Here is a 26,066-nt window from a genome sequence, read left to right as displayed (position 1 = left end):
AATAAAATTAATGAACAGAATAAAACCATGCAATATTTTCCCCTCTTGTTGTCATTTTTCTTTTATTCGTAAATGTATATTATGCCTTTTTCTTATTTTCCCCAATACGTGTCATATATTTTGTACAGAAAAGTATATAACATTTTTCTATCATCATTCCTCTTGATTCTGAATTTTTTTTAAAAATGGAAACATACTTACCTACGGAGAAATAAAAATTGCACAGCTGAGAGGACGAACAGCCTCACTCAGCTTACCCTGCTCTGGCTGAGGAAAACAAAAATAATTTCTCTCTCTAAAGAGAGGCTACTACCCCTTTGCGCCCATTTATGGGCAGATGTGTTGCTATATATAGAATCAACTGATTGGTTCACCCAAGAGTGAGGTCAGTCTAATAGGCGTGAAAGTGTAATTTAAAGGGGAAAAAATCTGCCATTTTTTTTTAATATTATTTTTTGAGCTGGGAACAGATCTCTCTCCTAAAAAGAGCAAATGTTGACCTAAAGGTAAGGATTGTCCCCCACCGTCACGTTCTGTGTGAAAGTGTCCAAGTCAAGGATAAGAAAACTATTTTAAAATCTCATTTTTTGTGTGTAGGTGAAACTTAAAGAACAATAATGACTTCAAAGACCAGTAAGGAGCCATATACTTGAAAGTCTTATTAGTGGAGACATAAAATCCTCCTGGTGCCTTGAGCTGTAAATTGAGCCTCCCCAATGCCTCCTTAAGGGCTGCTTGGATTATAAAAAACATCATCACCATATGTGATGTAAGCCATGTCAACTATATTAGAAAAGCCTTGTTAACATGGGAAGAAAGAAAGAGCCCAGCTCCTATTCACTTACCTCCAAAATCTTAATCATCAATCAGTTAACTTGCTGGTTAAAAAAAAGAGGTGTTTCTTCCTACTGTATGCACAATATGTAACATATAAGGAATGTGAATGTATGGTGTGGCAGTGACTTGTGTTAGTCCAGATCATGTTTGCCATCTGCACCATGCTTATGCACAATTTGGTACCCTGTTTTTCCAACTGTGTTAATGCTAAGTTCATTTATTTTTAGTATAGATAGGGCTTAAGGTTAGGGTTAGGGTTAGGGTTTATAACTCCACCTCCCCACATTTCCTTGTCATCTTTATGGTGGTATGCATCCACACAAGGCCTATGAAAAAGGGTATGATTCTGTCACAGAGGTCACAGATTCTGGGACATTCTGGAACCTCCGGGACTTCTTCTGGGGCAAAGCTGGAGCAACTGTCAGCCCTGGGCTGCCACAGCAGCAACCCCCAAGGCTGGAGCAGCAGTTAGAGTTGCATTAGCCCCTACTGCAGGAGCAGCGGCAGGACTGGAACAACTACTGGAGGTCAGCCCCCAGCAGCGCTCTGTTAGTCCTACTCCCCAGGGTATTTTTAAAAGTTGTGGGCTTCTGGGAATTTTTGTTTATTGCCCACGACCTGTCATTGCTTGCAACCTATTCCTGACTTTTACTAAAAATATCCTTGACAGAATCTTAACCTTAACTATGAGTGAGCAATATCTGGACTCCACCAATAGCTAGCACTGTTATTTTGCCTGGCCCTTGCATGGGAGTACAAGATGGGCAGAGTTTATAGGGGCTTTGTTCTTCCTAATTTAGCTTTCTTAGCAATCAAAATGTATGTGGCTACTACGGATGGGCAGAAAATGGTTTTCTAATCCTGGAAAATTTTCAAAGGTTTTGAAATATTTTCCTATCCCAAATTGAGATGATAAGAAGAAATCTTGAAACTTTTCAAGACCCAACAACCAGGGAAAAAAACTCAATTTTGGTCAATCTAAATGCATTATTTCTATAATTTTGAAACATTTGATTTCAATTTTGACCTTTTTTTATTATAATTAGCTTATACTTCAAAATGAAATCTTTTTGACCAGAAAAAAAATTATTTTTTTTCATTTTGAAAATGTCATAGCTTTTCAAACGTTTTTCAAAAAAAGCAGTTTGGCAAAACCTACTCTTTCCCACAAGAAGTTTCATTTTCAATTAATTGACACTTTCCAATGAAAAATATTTTGTCAAAAGATTCCAGACCAGCTGTAATGGCTAAAGACAAATACTAATAATTAAACCCTTACAAGGCCAGCAGTTTCATTTTGTTGGGATAGTCTTCTCCAGCATGAGAATGGATGGCAGGCAATTTCACCACCAATTTCCACATTTTTTTCCCCAAACAAGAGCACCGTTAAAATTACATCTTTTTTAAGCTAAATCTGAAGCAATTTTCCTCTTCCCTCTCTTTCTATGATGCATCCCAAAGAACAAAAATTAAAAACTGAAAAGCTGGGACAGGTATAAAAAAACATTATAGAAACTAATAGCTGACCAGCACCTTGAATTTTAAAATTGATAGTTTGTATTATTTGGTATTTTAAAAATAATGAGATCACAATTCCCTACTCTGACATTACAACCGTGAATGACAGGTGTAAACTATAGATTAGAATTATTTTACAGTAGCTGGCCATGAATTACAAAGTAAATTAGATAGAGTTAGAGCTATTGTGACAATCTGGGGAATTTGTCTATGTACAATTTATGAATTCTGCTTGATATTATCAAGTTGTTAGTATGAAATTGCTGTATCATGGAATGCTTTGATGTCGATGTGGAATCCACCATTTGCTGACAGGGCTGTAGCTTGTTTCTCCCAAACTAGATATAGTGGTGGGTCATGAGACCTTTAAATGGTAATTTTTTTCAGGTGGAAAGGCTAGGGAAACCAGTTCAACCAAGTTTCTCTGCAGGGGACTAGAGAAAGAGAAAGAGGAAAATTCCCAGCAGCAGAATAAGGAACCAGGTATTGTTGGGGAGATTCACTCAGACAGGATGCTTTGGGGAGGATTTTTGTAGCAGGAGGGCCTGGTTTAAATGACCAAGGGCAGAGAAAGTAGCTGAGGTACTGTGATTCTGAAGAGAAACCAAGAACTGCAAGAGAAGGATCCTGTCCCATAGTCAAGAACTGTCTGGAGTGGGGAGGAACCTGAAGCAGGGAAATGCTTATAGGTGAGTTTATTGTTTTGTATAGATCTGTGTATTTCTTGTGCTACCTAAGTAAACAGTAATGATGTTTTACAAAGTTTGTCTGTTTGTTTTCACTATTGCGTACCCCTGAAGAGGTAAACTGTAAACCAGAACACTCCCACCTTTGTTGGGATTCTGGGAAACATGCAAGAGCTGTTGGAGAGGGTTGGGAAGATGGCAGTAGTTTCATGGCCTAGGCAATTGGACTGCAGGGTCCCCACTGCCAAGAGGGGTGTCAGACATGAGGTCTGCACCTGGAGTGTGGTCCCAGGGACAGTGTCTATATTCTGCCCAGTACCAGGAAATATGTGGGATTCAGCGTTGGGAACCTCTTTCAGCAGTTTGGCAACTGTCCAGCAGGGGGAGCGCAACCAAATCTGTTACATCTCTATAGGCAGATGAGGTGTTATGAGTGCATATGGAATGAATGTAGGTTGTTGGCACAGAGACAGCTGTTAGAGTAATTAACACGTAATATATAAGAGCAACAGCTCACCCATGGCTCCCTCTTGTCTCCTGTTGTATTTTTGGGTGCGGGTGTTGGTTTTCAGGTGTACTCTTAAGTTCTGATTACACCCTCTGCTTTTAGTGCCTTGTCGTATCTTTAAAAAACTGACTATAGGAATGTACAGCCTGCCCTGTCTGTCTTGGATTACACTCAGGATCTCTTCAACTGCAGGCCCTTTATTCAGGGTGTAGTAGGAGATCTCAGTTGTGTGCAAACATGCCCACAGGTCTGTGGCTTCTGGGCTTCATCAAAGCACCATAGTCCAAAGGACACAACATGCAGCTAGGCAGGCCTGATCCAACTCCTGTTGAAGGCAGAGGAAAGACTCCCCTTGCCCTCTGTGGGTATTCAATCAGGTCCAATGTGAGGCAGCAGACAAACAGGGTACATAAGCTAGAAGGCATTGAAAGAGTTAGGGCTGGATTCACAGAGCTGACATAGGTATCCAATGCCTAAATGCTAGGCACCCTGCTGCCCAGTGGAATTCACAGTCCCCAGTTCTGTGCGTAGGCTCCCCATGTCTTATGTGGATAGAGTTAAGCATCTGAAAAGGGGATTCACATAAACCAGCAAGCTGAGCAGGGACTCACCTAAAGCTGCCAGGGGGAAAATGCATAGGAAAGGGGTGGGACTTAAGGCCCAGATTCATAAAGGGCTTGAGGCACCTGACTGATGGGCTGGAAGGAAGCACCTGTCTCTTCTGGGGATTCTTGGCTGAGAACCATCTCCTGGAGGTAGGCAGCTAGGTCAGGTCAGCCCTGCTCTGTCCTCTGAAAAAGCAAAGAGACTCTATAGCCTAGTGGTCAAGGCACAAGTCCCTGCCCCAATGAATAGCTAATTTTACAAAGTGGAACAGGTTCAACAGGAGAGATTGGGAGAGCTCTACCCCATAACACCCACTAGCCTGGTGGGGTTAGGGCACCCACTGGGGATATGGGAACCATGAATTCAAGTCCCAGTTCCAAAGGAGAGAATTCAAATTCTGGATCTTCCACATCTCAGGGAGTGTCTTATCTGCTACGCTTTTGGGTATTCTGGGGACCATGCATATCTAGCCAGTCCCCCAAATTCCTGACCTGCTTGTTCCCAGCTGTCTTCTGTGAAGGTTGGGTGTGCTGTGAACATGCCTACTAGATGTGGCCCTGCAGGTGAGATAAGCTGGGGAGGACATGGTTTGAGAATCCCACTGGGGCTTAGGCATGAGCCGTTGGTGTCAGAACTCAGACAGTTTTGAACATGCCCACCGGCAGAAACTTTGGCACCTACAGGGTTAGGTGGCAGCTGAGTGGTGGTTTCGTGAGTATCAGTGGAGCCTAAATGTTAGCCTTAGGTGCCTCAAGAGTACTGCTGGCTGCCACCTCCTAGTTATCACTACAAAAGTACTATCCTCTGTTGTGACCTCACTTCTTTTCTGTGCTTCTGGCTGTACATCAACGTGACACTAGGAACAGGATGTGGGGCAGAAAAACAATATGGGAAGCTCATGGGGAGGGATGTGGCATGTGGCATGATAGGGATATTGGCAGATACAGAAGGGGATGGCAAGGAAACAGCATTTGTAATATGGTAGTGATGAACTTTAAGCACAGGAAGTGCCTGCTATCCAAAAAGAATCCAGACTGCTATCATCAAATGTGATACCAAAAGGACATTACTGTCTCAAACATACCAGATTTCCTCTGAAAACTCAAGGTTGCTTCCACCCAGATCCCTGGCCCTCAGAAATGTAGAAATTCATCCTCTTCCCCAGGATGCACTTTCTTTGGCCTACATTCAACAAGGTAACAATAGGATTATTCCGGTGCTTAAAGTTGGGAATATGCTTAAGTACCTTGCAAAATCTGGGCCCTTGTAATTACCTTTGCATGCCTGATCTCTAGGAAGACCTTCCAAGCTGTACTAGGCAGAAGGGCTTTTAGTTCTGGGATGCTTAAGCAGTGGTAACCTTAAGCAGTGGTGCAACCACACATGAAAATCTGGATGGTGAGGACAGAGAAGAAATCAGGAGAAAGAACATATTAGCCCTGCAGAGGCTTAGTAGGGGACATCAACAGGATAATAAAAATTTGGCAAGGAAGGGGAAAGTGTCCCTGTCACCCCACAGTGTTTGCACCAATTATCCCAAGGTGATCATTGGGCATCTGAACGCTGCTAGGTGCACCTTCAGCTTGCTTTTTTAGGTCTTTATATAGATATATAGATATATACCAAGGGAGATATATATATCCCTTGGTTTACCTCTCTCCTGTTCCTAAGGAAGTGACACATCCTCCCAGTTTGTAAATGGATTTTAAAATTCTGTCTTTTAACTCTTCATTTCTTCAAATGTTCCTAGCATAGTGACAGTTTTCTATGATTTGGGAGATGAACTATTTGAAAAGACATTTAAAACTGTGCAGTAATACTAATTATTCATGTGATAGTTGGGTAAGGTTTTTTGGGTCCATTTTACGATAGTGGGTGTTCTGCCCTGAAAAAGCATGAAAAGTCCACTTGGATTTCCTTCACAGCTGCTTAGTTTGTAGTAATTCCCTTAGTGTGAATATGACAGAGAAAAGTGTCTACAAAGTCCATTACATAGTCAATATATCAGGCTCTTTTCTTCTCCTCTCCCTCAATCTGCAACTTGGTAGTATTATTAAATCCGGGGTCCAGGTGGATAGCCAGAGATAATGCTCTGTCTTATTTGAAAGAGGAGAGGGAAAGGTTAAGTATCCTAAAGTTTCCTAGGCCTGATTACCTCCTGCTGTGTCTGTCACCCTCCCTCTGAGACATTCAGTTCCCTGCAGTTTCGCCAGGCACTGTTCCTGTTTATAAAGGTTATGTAGAGCAAGCAGCAACCACCCCCATGTGACTTAGGTGACAGCAGTGCACAACAAATACCTAAGCAGATTAGCACTGGGTAGGAATCCCGGTGGGAAACACTCCTCATCACCGCATAAGGAAAAAGGAAGAAATGAACAGAGAGTGGAACTTTCTCCCATGTCACCATCTCTTTGGAAGTTCCCCCACATGCTCCACCACCTCCTTGCTGCAGCTGCTGCTGCTGCTGCTCATTTTTAGTTTGTTTACAGCTATTCTCCTCCTCATCTAAAACTAGCCTCTTTCCTTTTGACCTCCTCACTCTACAAGAGTGTTTCAGGACAGCAATGCGGACACTACCAGTGCAAATACCAAAGTGTATTGAATATATAAAACACTTTTTCTTTCTGTGAATTGAATCATGCTCATACAAATGTTCATGACAAATGAAGGGGCTAGTGAATTTTATCAAGGTCAATTTCAATTTAGACCACAGTGAATGTTCACAAATACAGTTTTCCAGACCTGATACCTACCTAACTCATTAATGTGTGTGTAAAGTGCCTCCAGACCACCAATGATATGCAGAGCATGATAAAAGATGGTTACTCACCTTTGTAACTGTTGTTCTTCAAGATGTGTTGCTCATATCGATTCCAATTAGGTGTGCGCGCGCCATGTGCACAATCGTCAGAAGATTTTTACCCTAGCAACACTTGGTGGGTCGGCTGAGGCGCCCCCTGGAGTGGTGCCGGATATATGCCACTGCTGACCCTTCAGTTCCTTCTTGCTGACTACTCCGACAGTGGGGAAGGAGGGCAGGTTTGGAATGGATATGAGCAACACATCTCAAAGAACAACAGTTACAAAGGTGAGTAACCATCTTTTCTTCTTCAAGTGCTTGCTCATATTGATTCCAATTAGGTGACTCCCAAGCCTTACCTAGGCGGTGGGGTCGCGGAGTGAAGGACCACTGAACCAAATGCCACATCATCCCTGGACTGCTGCACTATGGCACAGTGGGAAGTGAAGGTATGTACCGATGACCAAGTCGCTGCCCTACAGATCTCCTGTATGGGTACATGAGACAGGAAGGCGGAAGACAAAGCTTGAGCCCGAGTGGAGTGGGCGGTCAGGTGTGTAGCTGGGATGCCAGCTAAGTCATAGCACGCATGGATACATGATGTAATCCAGGACAAGATGCTCTGGGTGGAGACTGGGAGGCCCTTCCTCTGGTCTGCCACAGGTACGAACAGCTGGGTCATCTTTCTAAAAGGTTTCGTTCGCTCGATGTAAAAAGCGAGGGCCCTGCGAACATCTAGGGAGTGCAGCTGTTGTTCCCATCGAGAAGCGTGTGGCTTCGGATAAAAAACTGGAAGGAAGATGTCTTGGTTGACATGGAAGGCAGACACCACCTTAGGAAGGAAGGTGGGGTGTGGTCGCAGCTGTACCTTGTCCTTATGAAACACTGTATACGGTGGTTCTGATGTGAGAGCTCTCAGCTCCGATACACGTCTTGCCAAAGTGATAGCTATGAGGAAGGCTGTCTTCCAGGAAAGGTACAGGAGCGAGCAAGTAGCCATGGGCTCGAAGGGGGCACCCATGAGCCTGGAGAGGACCAGGTTGAGGTCCCACGTAGGGGCTGGCTGTCTTATTTGTGGGAACAGGTGCTCCAACCCCCTGAGAAATCTAGTGACCATGGGATTTGAGAAGATGGAACGCCTGTTCTTACTCGGGCGGATCACTGAAATAGCTGTCAGGTGCACTCTGATGGATGATATCGCCAAGCCCTGCTGTTTTAAGGACAAGAGGTAGTCCAATATGACAGGAACTGATGCCTGTACAGGGGTGTTATGATTCCGGGTGCACCAGCAGGAAAACCGTTTCCACTTGGCTAAGTATGTGGACCTGGTAGAGGGCTTTCTGCTACCCAAAAGGACCTGCTGAACCAAGTGAGAGCAGCACAGCTTAGATTGATTTAGCCATGCAGCATCCACACTGTGAGATGGAGAGATTGCAAGTCGGGATGATAGAGCCGTCCGTGGTCTTGAGTAATCAGGTCTGGCCACAGTAGGAATGGAATTGGAGTGTCCACTGACAGCTCCAAGAGCGTGGTATACCAGTGCTGTCTGGGCCACATCGGGGCAATCAAGATCAGCAGGGCTCTGTCCCTGTGTAGTTTGAGCAGGACCCTGTGGACTAGCTTCGACTGTATTAGGAAGGCATCTGAGAGAGAACCCGAGGAGCGACCTTGGAGAGAGCAGAACACCTGGCATTTCCGATTGTCGCGAGAGGCGAATAGGTCTATCAGGGGAAAGCCCCACTTCCGGAAAACAGAATGGATGACATCCGGGCAAACCGATCACTTGTGAGCCAGGAATGATCTGCTGAGGTGGTCCACTAAGGTGTTCTGGATTCCCGGGAGAAACGACGTCACCAGATGGATCAAGTGGGCTATGCAAAATTCCCACAGACGAGTGGCCTCCTGCCGGCGGGGGGAACCAGGCTCCCCCTTGCTTGTTGATATAAAACATGGCCATTTGTTGTCTGTGAGGACTGCAATGCAACGGCCATGAATGCGCTGTCAGAATGCTTGACATGCCAGGCGCACTGCTATGAGTTCCCGTATGTTGATGTGGAGGGATAACTCTCCTGCCGACCATAGCCCCTGTGTACGAAGGTTACCGAGGTGGGCTCCCCATCCCAGGGATGACACGTCCGTGACCAGGGACACGGAGGGCTGTGGGGCATGAAATGGCACCCCTTCGCACACTACCTTCTCGTCCAGCCACCAGTCTAGAGAGGCTAATACTCCTGGTGGAATGGTAACTACTGTGTTGAAGCTGTCACTACTTGGTCGGTAAACTGTTGGTAGCCAGGCTTGCAGCAGACGTAGTCATAGTCTGGCGTGCCTGGTCACATACGTGCAAGACGCCATGTGTCCCAGGAGGCATAGTCATGTTTTCACGGTTGAGGTCGGGAAGGTTTGTAGGCCGCAGACGATGTTCGCCATGGACTGGAAGCACGCATCCGGCAGAAATGCCCGGGCTAGGCCAGAGTCTAAAACTGCTCCTATGAATTCTATCCTCTGGATTGGTACCAGAATAGATTTCGTGACGTTGAGCAGTAGGCCTAGTTGATAGAACATGGTCATGGTGGTCCGAACATGAGACCGCACCTGATCTCTGGAGCAACCTCGAATGAGTCAGTCGTTGAGATACGGGAACACTTGAAGCCGTTGTCGACAAAGGGAAGCAGCCACAACAGCCATGCACTTTGTAAACACCCTGGGGGCCGTGGAGAGGCCGAAAGGGAGGATGGTGAATTGGAAGTGCTGTTTGTTGACCACAAAGCGGAGGAAACACCTGTGCAGCCGGTATGTGGAAGTATGCATCCTTCATGTCGAGGGCGGCGTACCAGTCTCCAGGATCCAGGGAAGGAATATTGGTCCCCAGGGAAACCATGCGGAACTTCAACTTTACCATGTATTTGTTGACTCCACGCAGGTCCAGAATGGGCCGGAGCCCCACCTTTGCCTTGGGGATTAGGAAGTAACGGGAGTAAAACCCCCTGCCCCGCAGTTCTCTTAGTGGATAGAGATAGCTCAGTGGTTTGAGCATTGGCCTGCTAAACCCAGCCTTGTGAGCTCAATCCTTGAGGGGGCCACTTAGGGATCTAGGTCAAAATCAGTACTTGGTCCTTCCAGCTTTATGAGATAGGTATATCTCCATATATATATATAACCTCTTCTATCGCTCCAATAGCCAGGAGTGACTGTATCTCCTTCAGAAGGAGTTGCTTGTGAGAGGGGTCCCTGAAGAGGGACAGGAAGGCGGGTACAAAACAAATTGAAGTCAGTATCCACTTTCCACCATGCATAGGACCCAGCAGTCTGATGTTATGTTGGACCATGCAGGATGGAAATAGGAGAGGCAGTTGGTGAAGGGTGGAAAAGGATCCTGTAAGGAGACTGGTGCTCCATCCTCAGGAGCACCTTCAAAAGTTTTCCTTGGGCCCCGCCGATGGTTTGGGGAGGCCTTGATTCTGGCCCATCTGAGGGCCAGATTGTCTCCTCCTACCACCCCAGTTATGTCTTCTAGAGAAGTCCTGCCTTGGCAGAGGTGGAGGATAGAATCTCTGTGGCTGCGGCCTGGAAGGCCTTCTCTGCGTTACCGGCGTATGCATGCCCAGTGAACACATGATGTCCTTCAGACTCTGCAGCCTTGAGTCTGTCTTTTCAGAGAACAGACCCTGGCCATCGAAGGGTAGGTCCTGGAGAGTCTGTTGCAGCTCACTCTATGCCAATGGGAGAGAGCTCTCACATCAGCATAATTAATCCACCCCAAATGAGCAGCTGTAGCTATGTCAGCAGGAGAAGCTGTGCACACTAGCGCTTATGCCAGCATAATTTAGGTCACTCCGGGGCTGGAATATTCACCCCCCCCCCCCCCCGAGTGACATAAGTTTTGAAGAGGGGTGAGGAGGGACTTGAAAAGCTGGACTCAAATAAGATGTAGTTTGACTCAAATAACTTCACAACCTGAAGTGTCGGACAATCAAGGTCAGAATTTTGACTAGTCTGATACTGTAAGGCATTATGCAGGTTTATGCATAGTCCCATTATTCAAGTCCATTCAGGTAGAGCTCTGCTGCGGGAGTGGGAGTCCACAGGGTCCCACAAGACTCACTTCCATAATAGCAGGAGAAGGTAAAATGTACTTTGTTTTAAGCAGGGTGGGCAAAAAAGACAGCCCACAATAATTTGTGGAAAACCACTAAATCTTTTTTTTTAGGTTTTAGTACTTAAATGTAAGTGAGGGATAGAAAGAGATTTGATGTCTATTACAGGAGTTAAAGTATTTTTACATGGTTTAAGCAAGATTTGTTTTATTCTTTTAATGGTAAAAATTGTGTCTAAAAAAATGGTGGGTTTTTTTGTTTTTTGTTTTGGGTTTTTTTTAGTAGCATGGGAGAATCCCTCTCTCTTACAGGATTTGCAAGATCTAAGGTTTTGGCAGGTGGGAGGAATATAAAAATGCAAGAAACAGTGCAGGAGAGGGTGGAAGTCAGAGTGGGTATTGTGGGGCAGGATGGGAACAAAACTTAAAAAACAGTTCTGTGCAGGACTCTACATTCAGATTTTGTTTAGCATGTACATCAGTGCATGTCATTTACAACATGTGAATAAATTACCTCACACACTTTCAGCACTGGATGAGCTTACAGACATACACAAATGTGCTCTAGAATAATGAACTATTAGTATGCAGCTAGCAGTTGGTTGCTCTCCCCAGGGCAACCGGCTATGATGCAATTCTGCAGTCACCTTTGGTTAAGGGACTAAATGATTTCTATCCATGAATGTCTAAAGGAATAAGATTGAAGCAAAAGTTTAACTCATCAGGATTTCTTAATATCTGAACAAGATCTTCAGCCAGAACAGTTTAGGAATGGCAACAGCTGGAACACTGAACTCCTACTCTTTGCTACTGCTTCAGTTCTTTAGAGTAGCTTATTGTCACTGGCCAGCTGAGTTCAGACCAAGAATGAGACAGGAAATGGGCTCAGGTCCCTGGCACACAAGCTACCCCATTTTAACTGGATAACATTTCTACTTCCGTGCTACCATATCAAGGGGGTACAGTAGTCTCACACAGTGCCTTTGGCTTTGAGTCAAACTTCTGATTCTTCTCCTCCCTCCTATCCTGCCGCTTCTTTTCACTGACCTCCCTTCATAGGCCAGGTCCTCGTCCAATTCACAGGCAGCCACTTCATGCAGAAATTGAAATCTCCATCCATATCATCGCATCCATGTCTATCTGCATGGATCCCCACATGACTCCACAGGCAACAACTATACGACTGGTTTCAGGCCATTAGTTAAAATGCCTTTCAACCACAGACACAATGTGGATGACGTAATATCTTTTATGGGACCAACTTGTCTCCAGTAAAAGATATTACAGTAGAACCTCAGAATTACAAACACCTTAGGAATGGAAATTGTTCGTAACTCTGAAGTATTTGTAACTCTGAACAAAACATTATGGTTGATCTTTCAAAAGTTCACAACTGAACGTTGACTTAATACAGCTTTGAAACTTTATGCAGAAGAAAAAATGGTGTTTTTAACCATCTTAATTTAAATGAAACAAGCACAGAAACAGTTTCCTTACCTTGTCAAATCTTTTTTTAAACTTTCTTTTTTTAGTAGTTTATGTTTAACACAACTCTGCACTGCACAGTATTTGCTCTTTTTGTCTCTGCTGCTGGAATGTGTACTTCCGGGTCCAAATGAGATGTGTGGTTGACCGGTCAGTTTGTAACTTTGGTGTTTGTAATTGAGTTTCTAATGTACCTCACCTATCTTGCGCTCTCTGATTCAAAAGCATCTCTAATATCCAGGGACCAACACGGTTACACCACAAATACATTTGAATCATAGAGGCAAATTCTGCCATGAATTCGCACCTCAGTCAACTCCTTGAAGTGGCACAGGGTGTAAATCAGGACAAAAATTGGCTAGTTTTCTAGCTCCCAGGTAATGAGCTGCCATTTTGCAATTATTCCACAATGTTCTACTATAGCTATCCATGTCAGGAAGCTTTTGCTAATTCTTCTTTCCTTGCTATTTAACTGTTAATTATTCTCCCTCTCTGGGTCTATCCCAAACGGTAATGTTCAGCCACCATCAACCACTCTGTAGTCTTTAGTCTCCTTTCAAGCAAAGAACCAATGATTTCAGTGGGAGTTTTACCCAAATATGAACTGTAGCATTTTGCCCCCATCCGTGGCTTAACCATGTTATCCATATTTCATTCTTTTAATCTTTCCTCATAAGTCACCTCTCCAGCCTCCTAATCATTTATGTAGTACCTGTTTGAATATTCGTCCAAATCTGTCTATATTTTCCTGACACTTAGACCAGAATTGAAGGTAGTGTTCTAGATGCTGATTTACATCCTTTCTCAAATTAAAAATGCAACATTTTAAGCCAAACTTTATCAATGCAGGTCAATCTACAGGCAAATATGACTTGAACAATGCCTCTCAGCTATCTTAATTCTAAACTGCAGAATCCAGGGGCTACAGATGCACACAGACAGCTTGATGTTAGTGTACTAGAGTGTAGCTATTAAAAGTAGCCAAAAAACAGGGGTAGTATGATTCTCATATGTTGTATTCCTATTGTCTTAAGACAGCAGTATCAATTAGGTACCACACTTCAGGATATTACAGCAGAATACCTGTTAAATAATAAGACAGGCAGAGTAAGCAAGCTTCAAAACCAAAAAGGGCTTCCTTCCAACATAATAAATGTCTCGAGACCTTGATCACATCACAGCTATGTAGAATGTAAAACTCTGAATGCTTGGAACAGCTGTTCCCCTATCCTCACCCCTCTCGAGTGTCCTGTCTGGTTATACTTGTACCTGATCTGATGCATTGGCAGTTTTCCCCAAGTGATGCAAATACTCTAGGAGTAGAGAGGGAAAGTGTGGAGCCTTGAGAGGCCCTCTTGATGTCTGAGCACTTAGGGGGGATGACAATTATATCATAAAACCAGCTAGTGCCTAGAAAATCACTGTGATTCACAAAGCCTGAGTTAGGTGCCTTGGCTCCCTATACAATGAGTGGGGAGAGATGGGTGCCTTGGAATGGAATTTGCCAGTACACTAGGAAGCTAAGCTAGAAGACAGAGGGCCAGATCATTGGCCCATGTACCCTCAAAGGGATTTTAAGACCAACTGTTGAGGATTTTTAACAGGAGGGAATCCTTGGCCAGAGTCCCTGGCTTTATTCCACCCACACATTTCCTTAGCATAGGGGGCATTTCAGAGGGAGGGGAAAGCAGAACCAGAGCACTCACCAGTCCATGGCCAGTAAGCAGTCCCTGTGGAACCACTCCAGCTGATGCACCTGCAGCCCTTGACTGCAACAAATTATGCTGGCGGCAATTTTGAACACAGGATCTGTGGAGCACAGAAAGGTGGCTTAGAGCTCCCTCCACCCAGATGAGCATAAGCTCAGCACAGCTAAGGATCTGGCCCAGGATTTCCAACCACCATGCCTATCCAGACACATAGAAAAAAACCAAAACAGGAGATCATGGAGGGAGTTGTTAGTGTGCTGCAGCTGATACTGTCAACAGAGACATCCACTATAGATGCCACACACCACGATACAGAAATAAGAATAGAAGCCACTAAAGAACCTGGGAATTAGAAAATTTTAAAATAGAAAATGAAAATATAAATGAATGTGTAACTCAGCCCTGAGGCGTGGCTGCAGCCATCTCCCTTTTCTCCTCAGGGGTATGGGTCCTGGCTTCACCTCTAAAGGTGCCTGGTCCCTCCAGCCAAGGAAACCCTTTCTAGTGCAGAGAACACAGAGAGCCTGCCCCTTGGGAAAATATTCAACACCAATCTCATACAGAGAAGTGTCAGTCAGAACACACCAAAACAAAATAGCTACCGCAATTCCCAGAGTAATAAAACAGTAAGTGGGCCTTTAATGGGTATAGCAAACTCAGGATAGCGAACAGTGGAAAAAGGGATCAAGAAAATAAAATAAACACTAATACATAAACTCTGCCTTGCCAACATTTACAGCCAATACAAACCATGCTGTGCTCCCTCTCAGCACCTTCGTAGGCAACTAACAAGTTTAGGCTCAATCTTTGACAGGTGGTGCAGTGCTGAAGATGGGTGGATGGTAAAATTGTCCTTCTGGCTCTCTGGTCTGGATTCGAATGTGCAGTTAGGCTAGTTCTTGTTACCCTGACTGTGACTCTCTCCTCAGCCTCCTGGGTTTCTGGTCTCTGCTGAGATGACGCTGTCCAATGTCCCAGAAATCCCAAAATGACTCAGTCTCCTTTGGGTAAGAATGTGGAGGGTAGAAGGGTCTTCCCTGGCTGTGATGTTTCTTGCTCTGCTCCAAACACAGCCAAAACCAAGAGTAAAACCAAACCCTTTGCCTCAGAGTTCTGGCTTATGGTTGGTTCTGGGAGTGTTGCTAGCTGGTTCTATCTCCATTCTGGACCCTAGGCAATCTGGGAAACAGAGTCCTGAGCCTCTGTGGCCATTGCTGGTGTAATCCAGGAGTAAATCCCCAGCCTAGAAGCTCACTGTGGTATTTGAGGAGCACCCCTCTAATGGGATTACATAGAATTCACAAGAGGCAGAATACACATCACTGCACAATCACTTGCTTTTCGATTGCTCCTCCATCCAGGCAAACTGCCTGTTTATATTGTAAGCTCTTCAGGGCAGGGAGCTTCTCCGGGTACATTTTATAAAGAGTTTACTAAATTGTTGGCATAAAATTAAATTATAAATATAAAAGGAAACACCCAGTGAAGCTAGGAGGAACGGCAGAGTGAAGAGAGATCACGCACCTAGACATGGCACAACAGTCAAAAAGTTAAAAAAATTCTACTACTTTTCTTCAAATCTTTCAATAACTTTTCCTCTGTGAATTTCCTGTAGCATTTGCTAGATCAGGGGTCGGCAACCTTTCAGAAGTGGTGTGCCGAGTCTTCATTTATTCACTCTAATTTAAGGTTTTGCGTGCCAGTAATACATGTTAACATTTTTAGAAGGTCTCTTTCTATAAGGTCTATAATATATAACTAAACTATTGTTATATGTAAAGTAAATAACATTTTTTAAATGTTTAAGAAGCTTCATTTAAAATTAAATTATAATGCAGAGCCCCCTGGACTGGTGGCCAGGACCCAGGCAGTGTGAGTGCCACTGAAAATCAGCTTGCGTGCCGTCTTCGGTACGTGTGCCATAGGTTGCCTACCCCGGTGCTAGATACATATTGTATGCCGTTAAAAGAAAACAGCTCACACCGTGGAACAACTTCTTGGCCTGTTGTGTATAGATGTTTACATATACTTTAAGTTTATACAAAGTCTACTTCCCCTCTGTGATTCTATCTTAGGCCCTGGGGATATAAATACATGTCAGAAAGTGCTTAACACATGGCTTATATTTATATAGATTACATCTCTTCAGTATAATGTTACAAGTACTAACTTGAAAAATGCTACTTTAGTAAGGCATTTCTGAGAGCAGTTTTACTCTTACAAATGTTTAGCTATACTATCCAAAGATTTCTGTTTTTAACCATTAGAGTCATGTTGTCTTTTTCCTTCCTCCACAATTGCTCCAGTGTGAGAGAGCAGTCGTCAGACAGAAGATCTGGAAAATGTGACTTGAAAGGTGATGTGTTTAGCAATTAAATCAGTTTATTTTTCTATTTTAAAAAAAATGCAGTACAGCAGACCATAAGTCTTCATTGAACATGGTTACAACTTCAGAAAACAGAATTTAGAGGTTATAACTAAGTCTGTTCAATATATAAGTCAGGACTGTGAATATTTGGTTCAGAAGGAGCTACAATTCCACCAGTTCTCTTGAAGTTCTACTTGCTTATACCAAGTCTGAATCTGACCCAGGATGTGCTAAGGATTAATAAATTTGATAAATGGAGTCTGGGTAAATTCAAAGTCTCCCCATGAGTGTCCTGTTTTACAGGTACCTTTTCTATGGGTTGTACATCTATTAACCATTTACCTACCATTGTGGGACTCTTGGATTTCCAAATAATGCATCCATTCACAAGGAACAATGTAACATGCACAGGCTTACAGTATGTTTGGAGACTTGGTTTTTTTCCCAAAATGCTGCTGGCCTGCTCCTGCTTTCAGTTTCACCAATGTGAATCAGGAGTAACAATGGAGATACACCTGTGCATAATTAGTGTGACTGAGAGCAGAATCAAGCAATTGCTGCCCCATTTGCAGTTATCAGGTCAGACATTCTACACAGAAGTTGTCATTTCAACTCCTGCACGTCCCCTCTATTTCTCAGTCCTCAGCAAATATTAATGAAATAATGCTTTGGTTTTAATTTTTGTTCTTTTCAGTAAACCACCATGTCCACTAGATGGAGCCACAAACCATCAAAAATTTCAGAGACTGCTGCAAAGCAAGAATTTGATGCTGGTGTTAGATCCACAAGAAGAAATTGCATTTCTAGGAGTGAAACGAAGTGTAAGGACAAGAAAAAAGCAATAAGAACTGATGTTCTAAGTAGAGTTTTAAATACTTAAAGTACAAAACAAAAAGTAAGAACTTCTATTGTGCTTTGTTCCCTTATATACTTGATTAAAAATATATATATTTCATTTGAGCCGAAGGGAGGCACTGAGAGTAGCTGGAGAGTTCAGTTCTGTCCCTTCTTAATACTTCATGCAGTGAAAAAAGTTGTAATCCTCTCCCTACTAGCTGGCTAATGAGCCGAGGAGAGTGGAAATTGTTAGATTTCCCACAAAGAGCAAACATTTCACTGGGGGGGGGGGACGGGGGGACAAAGAAAGGCCAACTGTCCATGAATGAGTATGCCCCTAATTTGTAAGATCCTGCATCTTGAATGCCTTTCACACACACACCCTGCAATTCAGAGAGGCAGATTTTTAATTTACGATTTAATTTAACCTACTAGGGTTACACTTTGTAATCAGCAGGCCTGGCTAACCTGCACTCATGAGTCCTGACAGAGTTAGGAGAGGACATCTCTGGCCTGCTGATATAAGTTTGAATAAATCTTAGAATATCAGGCAAATTCCAGAAGATTGGAAGTGTCATGTGTCAATATTCAAAAAGGACAAGCAGGATGACCCAGGTACCTATAGACAGACTAGCTAGCTGTAAGTGCTGGGGAAAATCAAGAAAAAGCAAAACTTGGATTTAATTAATTTGATGAGATTACAAGTTTGGTTGATAAAAGTAAATGTGTAGATATAATAGACTTTTGTAAGGCATTTCACTTAGTATCACATAATATTCTGATTAAAATATTCGCACTATACAATATCAATGAAGCACATGTTAAATGGATTAAGAACAGGCTAACTGACAGATCTCAAAGCATTCCACAGAGTTGATACTAAGCCTGATGCTATTCAATATTTTCATCAATGATCTGGAAATAAATTTTAAATCACTGCTGATCAAATTTTACAGATGACAAAGACTGGCAGAAAGGTAAATAACTATAAGAGCAGGGCATTTGGATCAGGATCTCTTGATAAGCTGGGCCCATTCAAACAAAATGCATTTTCATACAGTCAAACACAGAGTTATACATCTAGAAACAAGGAACGCACGCCATACCTCCAGACTGGGGGACTGTATCCTGGAAAGCAGTGGCTCTGAAAAGGAGTTAGGAGTTATAGAGTATGTCTACAATGAAGCTGGGATCATGACTTGGGTAGACAGATATGTACTAGCTCTGCTCCAGCTAGTGCACTAAACAAAGCAATATAGATGTTGCCGCACAGGTGTCAGCACAGGCTAGCAGCCAAAGTACAAGCCACCCAACCCCCTGGGTCTGAGCTCGGGTAGCCACCACTCATGCCGCAATGTACACATTGCTATCAAAGCTAGCATGTGTTTGTCTACCTGGGCTAAGAGGCACAATCCCAGCTGCAGTTTAGATTTACACATACATAGTGAACAAGGAGCTCAACATGAGCTCCAAGCACAATGCTAGGGCAAAAAGGGCTAGTGTGACCCTTGGATGAATAAAGAGGGGAATAGCGAGTAGGAGTAAGGATGCAATTTTTATCTCGGAATGTGGCATTGGTGAGATTGATACAGGAATACCACATACGGTTCTGGGGTCCATGCTTCCAAAAAGATGTTGAAAAATTAGAGATGGAGCAGAAAAGAGTCTCAAAAATGATTCCAGAGCTGGAGAAAATGCCCTACAGTGAGCGACATAAAGAGCACAATCTGTGTAATTTATCAAAAAGAAGATTGAGGCCTTAAACATTCTGAATCTATTTGCCATTGAAATGATACTGGGAAACTCCTTCCACACTAGGTATTGCCCGTAGGCATCTGCTGCCCTAGTCTATCCCCACGGGATACAATAATTGCCATGGAAGTCAGTGGGAATTATTTGCATCCTGGATTTTACATCCAGGGCATCAGGACCTTAGTACGCTAAGGCAGACTGCATGTCATGGCCAGGTCATGGGCAGCCAGACTAGTAGTCAGAGCCACTGCCAAAGTCCATAGTCACGAGACAGGAATCAAAAGTCAGCTGGGTCAGGGTACCAGGGGGTCAGAGGCAGGAGACTAACTGGAGATCAGAACCATAAGTTAGACACCAGGAGTCAAGCCAGGTCGGGATGCCAGGCAGTCAAGGGGTACCAGAAAGCACCCAGTTAAAGCAGTGTGGACCCCAGTTGTTCACACAGCTTCCTGTTTTTGCTGCTGGCTTCATTAGGGCTAGTGGGCCAACCAGCTGCTCTGAAACTCCGCCAATAGGACCCCAAAGGTGGAGCCTGAACCTATGCTGGACTCCATCAGTACTGGGTAAGCAGTAGACAGGAGGCTGCCAAGTAGAGGGTTGGAGCATGGAGCATGCTCCTATAGACCTGGGTTTGAGGCCTGTGGGTCATGACACTACAAGTACCTCTATTTGTTTAGTCTACATAAAATCTAGATTGCAGGTCAGGAAGAATGGCCAGAAGCCTTCTACAGTACATGCCTATCCCCTTTTCCCCTCACAGCCTGTGGCTGAAGCTTGCTGCAAAAGGAACCCCAGCCAAACCTAGGCTTGGAAGACAATTAAGGCAGCCTGAAATAATCTACTGGTTTTCCTTATTAATTATATAGATGTTCATTGTCTAGTCAGCTTTTTAATTTTTTCTAATTGCCTCTTTCATTGTTTTCCTTTGTTAATCGTTCCCTAAGCTCTAGGGAAGTGGTGGGCAAACTACATCCTGGGGGCCACATCTGGCCCTCCAGATGTTTTAGTCCGGTCCTCGAGCTCCTGTTGAGGAGTGGGGTCAGGGGCTTGCCCCACTCCGCGCGGCTCCCAGCATGTCCCCCCTCCGGTTCCTACACATGGAGGTAGCCAGGGGGCTCCTCACGCTGCCCCCGCCCCAAATACTGCCCCCGCAGTTCCCATTGGCCAGGAACCACCACCAATGGGAGCTGCAGGGGCAGCACCTGCGGACAGGACAGCACGCAGAGCCGCCAGACCACGCCTCCATGTAGGAGCTGGAGGGGAGACATGCTGCTGCTTCTGGGAGCTGCTTGAGGTAAGCACTGCCCAGAGCCTGCACCCCCTGATCCCCTCCCACACCCAAACCCCTTGCCCCAGCCCTGATCCCCCTCCCACCCCTCAGTCCCAGCCTGGAGCACCCTCCTGCACTCCCAACCCCTCATCCCCAACCCCACCCCAGAGCCCCCTCCCGCACTCTGAACTCCTCATTTCTGGCCACACCACGGAGCCCACACCCCAGCCGGAGCCCACACCCCAACCCCCAATTTTGCGAGCATTCATGGCCCGCCATACAATTTCCATACCCAGATGTGGCCGTTGGCCCAAAAAGTTTGCCCACCCCTGATCTTGGGCCTTGTCTTAACTAAGCAAAGCAGCCCCCTTCAGGACAGGCTTAGCTAGCACATGACCTAACCTCAACCTTTCTCCTAGTCAAGATACGATAAGAGAAAACACAAATACCTGCCTTCTGGCTTAGATTTGACGTCCTCTCTCTGAGGGTATGTCCACACTCGAGATGGAGGTGTAACTTCTGGATTGGGTAAACATATCCACTCTAGCGCTGACTGCACAAATGTCCTAAAAATAGAAGCATAGCCAGCTTCACATTTAACTGTTATTGAAATAGACTTTCTTCAGCAATCACATGGTCCTGATTCGCCTCTCACAACAATTTTACCCCACTGTAAATCATTGTTGCCAATCTCATGATTTTATCGTGTCTTTCACAATTTGGTGTTTTACTGAAAACCCCAGGTGCTGGAGTCATGGGATTACATGAAAATCTCAGTTTTCATTTAAAAAAAAAACGAGTTTCTAGACGGTCCTGGTTGTTGCAAAGAGCAGCCTGAAAACAGGAACACTAAAGGCTCAAGATTCTGAGGATCTTACTCATATATTTTGAACAAGTGGAATTAACAATACAAATAAATACATTTATTTGAGTGGAATTACTCCTGATTTACACCAATGTATGCACCTGATCTTTTCCCAATAAAGTCAATGGGAATTTTTCTATTGACTCCAATAGCAGCAGGAATGAGCCATAAATGAGGGGAGAATCAGGTTCATAATTTGTACCTATATTAATTAAATGAATTTTGGAATCTATTCTGCACAATATAGAGTATGTTTGACCCCAGAAGCATAGAGTGAACTCAGCGTGATGCAAGGGCTAGGACACCAGACTGGGAGTTAGGAAACCTTGGTTTTCTTGCTGCCACATTTGCTGTGTGATCTTATGCCAGTCATTTATCTCCCTATATGTAAAAGAGGGATAACCCTCCTTTGTAAAGTGCTTAGAGATCTATGGATGAAAAGCCCTATAAATGGGCTGAATACTATTTTTATGTTATCACCTCCTTTTCTTTTCTATTTTTCCACTATTTAGATGGTATGTTTCACAGAAAAATGAGTGACTGTTTTTTTCTTCATTTGGTTTCTTAGGGATTCAGTATTGGTGCATCGGGGGTATGTGAATGAGTGAGGAGAGACTACATTGGCTTAAAATCCAGTAGTGCTTTATTGCAGCCAGAGCCTCCACATAGACAAGACTGGTCTCCCCTGAGCTGTCACCAGGCAGCCCCCTCCCCCGGACATGTTATCTTTTATATCCCGTTCTTTCAAGTAAGAGCCATTCTGCAATCCAGCAACTGTGGGCGGAGAGAGACCCATTACACCATCTTCCTGTATTTGCGTAGCTTTTCTTCACTGCCTCCTACACTTCATCTGCCAGTGTTTTCATCTACCCACTCTTCCATTTTCAATTCAGTTCCTTTTCAGCTGATTTCCTTTACTCTGGAAGGCTTTCCAGCAGATTTTTCCCTCATCACCTGACTGCTTGGCTTTCCTCGGGTCACTTTCTCACACCTGACATAGAACTGTTCCTCTAGGTACCCATAGCACATAAATAAACTGAACCGCTAACTGTTTATTCATGCATCCTGCCGGGGCAGCTCTAGGCATTTTGCCGCCCCAAGCACGGCAGGCAGGCTGCCTTCGGCGGCTTGCCTGCGGGAGGTCCCCGGTCCCGCGAATTCGGCAGCAGCCAGTGGGAGGTCCGCCGAAGCCGCAGGACCAGCGGACCCTCCGCAGACATGCCGCCGAAGGCAACCTGCCTGCCGCCCTCGCGGCGACCAGCAGAGCGCCCCCCGTGGCTTGCCGCCCCAGGCACGCGCTTGGCATGCTGGTGCCTGGAGCCGCCCCTGCATGCTGCTACTGAGTTTGAAAATACAGATGCCTGTTTGCATGCAGAAATGTGAGAGTTTGGCGAGGACAACAGATGTGTATTTATCACAGGCTAGCCATTATGCCTATGGCTGAAAATTAAACTCCTGTTATTGACAGCCTCAACAAAACCACCTCAGCAAAACTGAAAATGTCAGGGTCAATGGCCAACTTCTCCTTTTGCATTACAGCTGCACTTGTATTTGGTCATCAGGGACTGAAAGGCCCAATTATTTTCAGGTGGCTTTGTATTTTATGGTGTTCAGAACATTAACTCCTATGCATCCTCTACCTATCGCCAGTGTATTGGAAATATCAGAATTCCTGTCCAAAACAACCCAGGAAAATTTTTGCATAAGGGGGAGCACAAGTTGATCTGTCAATATGCAAACCTTCTGTCAGGTGCCAACAACAAGGGCTGAGATCAATGTGTCAAAGGCTCCTTTTCAAAAAAGTAAAGACAGTGGCTTGAGCCCTCACCCAGAGGCGTACTCTTATTTGTGGCTCTGGGAAATAAAATAAAGATTTTTTACAGGCAGTTCTTTCCCCCTGCCTCCCTCTGTACTCACAAGCATTCAGGAGTAGAGCTGAGCACATACTTTGGCTAATAGTTTCAGTTCACCAAAAAATAATTTTTTCAGCAAATTTACTATTCATTTGACACAGTCACTGAATGGTTTCAGCCAAAACCATTTGGGGGGGGGGGGTGGAACTGAGGCACCATTCAGAGAGCAAGAAGAGCTGCCACATCACTTTTAAGGTTATCTTAGTCGTTAGGGTACTCACTTGGGATGTGGGAGCCTGGGTTCAGTTCTGCCTGATGTGGAGAAAGGATTTGAATTTGGGCCTCCCGCATTGCTGGAGACAGCCCTAGCCAAGAGGCTACGGGATATTCTGAGGTGATGTTTTCTCAGTGTTCCACTGTGTTTAATAGTCATTGGAGCAGGGACATGAACCCAGGTCTCTTACATCCCAGCTGAGTGCCCTAATTACTGAGCTCAAACGTATAAGAAGGAAGGCAGAAGTAGCACCACCACCACCTTCTCCTCCTCCTCTCCTCTCCCTCCCATTTTGTGAATCTAGTCCTTTAAAATCATGAGGTAACAAAATATTTTGGGTCAAATGACCCTTTGCATTCAACCTGAAATGAGCTTCCAAAATTTTGGCTTGCCAAAATTTTTCTGAATTTCATATTCACTTTGGATCAAACCGGAAAATCAATTATTCTCCCAGCTCTACTCAGCAGTCCTTCAGGAACACGAAACACAGAAATCTTATTTGGGAAGAAATGAAAGAAACATACAATAACCAGAGTGTGTGTATGGAGATATGTATATAATCAATTGAAAAACCAAAATCAAATACATCAAGAAGTTAGTCAACCCCTCCCAGTCACAAGTAGTAAGTGCCCAGCTGATGGAAGTCCAGAACTCTGTCTCATCACAAAACCCAACCACTAAAAGACCTGCTCACAGGTCAATTCAGTCTCAGTAGTAGCCAAAGGCTATCTGCTGGTCCCCTCCAGTCATGCAAAAGGACACAGCCAGTCTCACACCAAGGTGCTATTCTGGTCCTATTCTGTGATTTCAGCTCACCTCACCAACTGGATGGGGAAGGGTGCTATGAAATCAACTCACTCTTGGCAGTGCTGGTTTGATCCAACTTCACCATGGAGTCAGGTCCACTGCAATCTACTTCCACGGTCAGTCCAGGTGGTCCTCACCACAAAGTCAGCTCTGCTCTGCTACCACTGTCCAGTCATGTCTCTCAGTGATGTCAGCTCTGTTCTGGTCCAGTCAGGCCTTTCTGGAGAGTTAGCTCTGCTCCACCATTACTACTGATCCACCTGGGCATCTCCATGGAGCCAGTTCTATCCCCCATCCTGGCTGCTCTATAAAGGCCTTGCCATGGAGTCAGGTCTCTGTTGTCAATCTGTGTGACCCTCTCCCATGGACTCCAGTACACAGGCACAAAATCTCCCAGTGGGAAACAGAAAACAAAATAGGGCCCTTGGATAGAGCCCCTGCTGTCTGGGTTAGAATTTTCTAAAACAAAGCCCCATTTCCCCTCCCATTATAGGTCCTACAATTTGTTACCCACTCAAAGTCCATGTCAAGAAAAGTCTTGGTGACCCCTCACCCAGGGTTTATCCTACATAGTTCCTATGTCCTTTCATTAGTACACATTACACATGAAAACTTAAACAAATTCCAACCAAAACACCACCACTCAGTAGGTGGAATTATTGGTAAACAAGATGTAAATGAAGCTTGCTTTTCCCTTTCTCCTCAAGAGAGGGAGCAGAAATGTCCATCCCTTGAAGACTTCTGGATCCTAGGCTTACAAATGGTTTTTAAAACAGAGTGAGAATAGTATGCTTCTGTGTGATGTAAAAATAAGTCCTGGAAGGCAAGGGTCGGGTTGGCAGTTACTGCTTGTTTTGAACCATAGTAAAGTCAGAAATGGACCTTTGGGAGGTCTCAAAGGAATGTTTATTGTGAGCACCAAACTTTAACTGAAGATAGAGTGAAGATGAGTCTCTACCATAATGACTTCTATTATTCAAAATGTTTCATTACTTATGTTACTGTAATAGATATTTTAAAATATGTTGTAAGCATCTGAATAAAAATCCCTTTCAATCTCCAGGATTTAATGGTCAATCTCTTAGCAAATGTGAACTCACCACTGAACTGGTTCTCAAATCATCATAGAGTCTTACAGTTAAGAGAGACCCTGAATTTCTAATGTTAAAAAAACCAAAAAACAGAAAAAATTGAAAAAGAAAAACGAACCTCTCAGGACACCTTTTTCCCCTCATAAAGAAGGTTTTTAAAAGCGCACACCCTTGGCAGTCACTTAACTCCTCTCAGTGCAAGGAACTTGCAGCAGCCGGGTCTGAAGGCTCACCAGCTGCACTAAGCTGATCCAAGGAGAGCTACCTACTTTCTGTAGAGGAAAGAGGGGCAGAACTGGTTTAATTCATCCAAGCCAACAAAGTTTGCCACGTCATTGTCATTCCTGGAAGGTACATTTGACTTTGTGCAAAGACATAATACAACTGATATAATTTTGTTAGTTTTAAGGTGGGAGAAACTGGAGTAATTTCCTGTGCATTGGGAATATGTTGGCATCCCAGCAAAATTAATTTGGGGCAAGGGAATTTATGGTTGGCAACCCTACTCCAGGGTCTGCTTAAAAAGACCTGGCACAGACCAGCCATCACCTTTCAGAGTTGGATATGTTAGCCATCTGTGCCTCCTAATGCTGCAGAAATGTCCTCAAACCTCTCCTCTATCTCTTCCCTTCAGAACATTATTGGATATGGGACTCAGGATCCTTCATTAATTTTCTCTCCTTCTTGCCCTGTGTGGGTTATCC

General features: G+C 44.3%; 1 protein-coding gene and 1 long non-coding RNA gene across 7 annotated transcripts in view; one reads left to right on the top strand and one right to left on the bottom strand.

Annotated features, from left to right (window-relative positions):
* Positions 1–1,241: 1,241 nt before the first annotated feature.
* LOC123366840 lies at positions 1,242–22,459 on the top strand. Of its 6 annotated transcripts, none has more exons than XR_006578208.1 (6): positions 1,242–1,364; positions 2,743–2,838; positions 15,175–15,252; positions 16,552–16,601; positions 17,308–17,508; positions 21,906–22,459. It is a non-coding gene; the product is annotated as an uncharacterized LOC123366840 (long non-coding RNA). The 6 variants fall into 6 exon arrangements; XR_006578209.1 differs by having other exon boundaries at positions 2,743–3,044; positions 16,513–16,601; XR_006578205.1 differs by having other exon boundaries at positions 2,743–3,044; positions 21,906–22,457.
* KBTBD11 (kelch repeat and BTB domain containing 11) overlaps positions 20,924–26,066 on the bottom strand; it is a 45,401-nt gene continuing 40,258 nt past the window's right edge. Inside the window, exon 3 of the transcript XR_006578204.1 lies at positions 20,924–21,038. The gene's annotated coding sequence lies outside the window, so the exon portion shown is untranslated. The remainder of the gene's footprint in view (positions 21,039–26,066) is intronic.

The sequence above is a fragment of the Mauremys mutica genome, chromosome 3, assembly GCF_020497125.1.
Source record: "Mauremys mutica isolate MM-2020 ecotype Southern chromosome 3, ASM2049712v1, whole genome shotgun sequence".
NCBI classification, from domain to species: Eukaryota; Metazoa; Chordata; order Testudines; family Geoemydidae; genus Mauremys; species Mauremys mutica.
The sequence above is the reverse complement of the archived record's forward strand: the minus strand, read 5'-3'. Positions and strand labels throughout refer to the sequence as shown.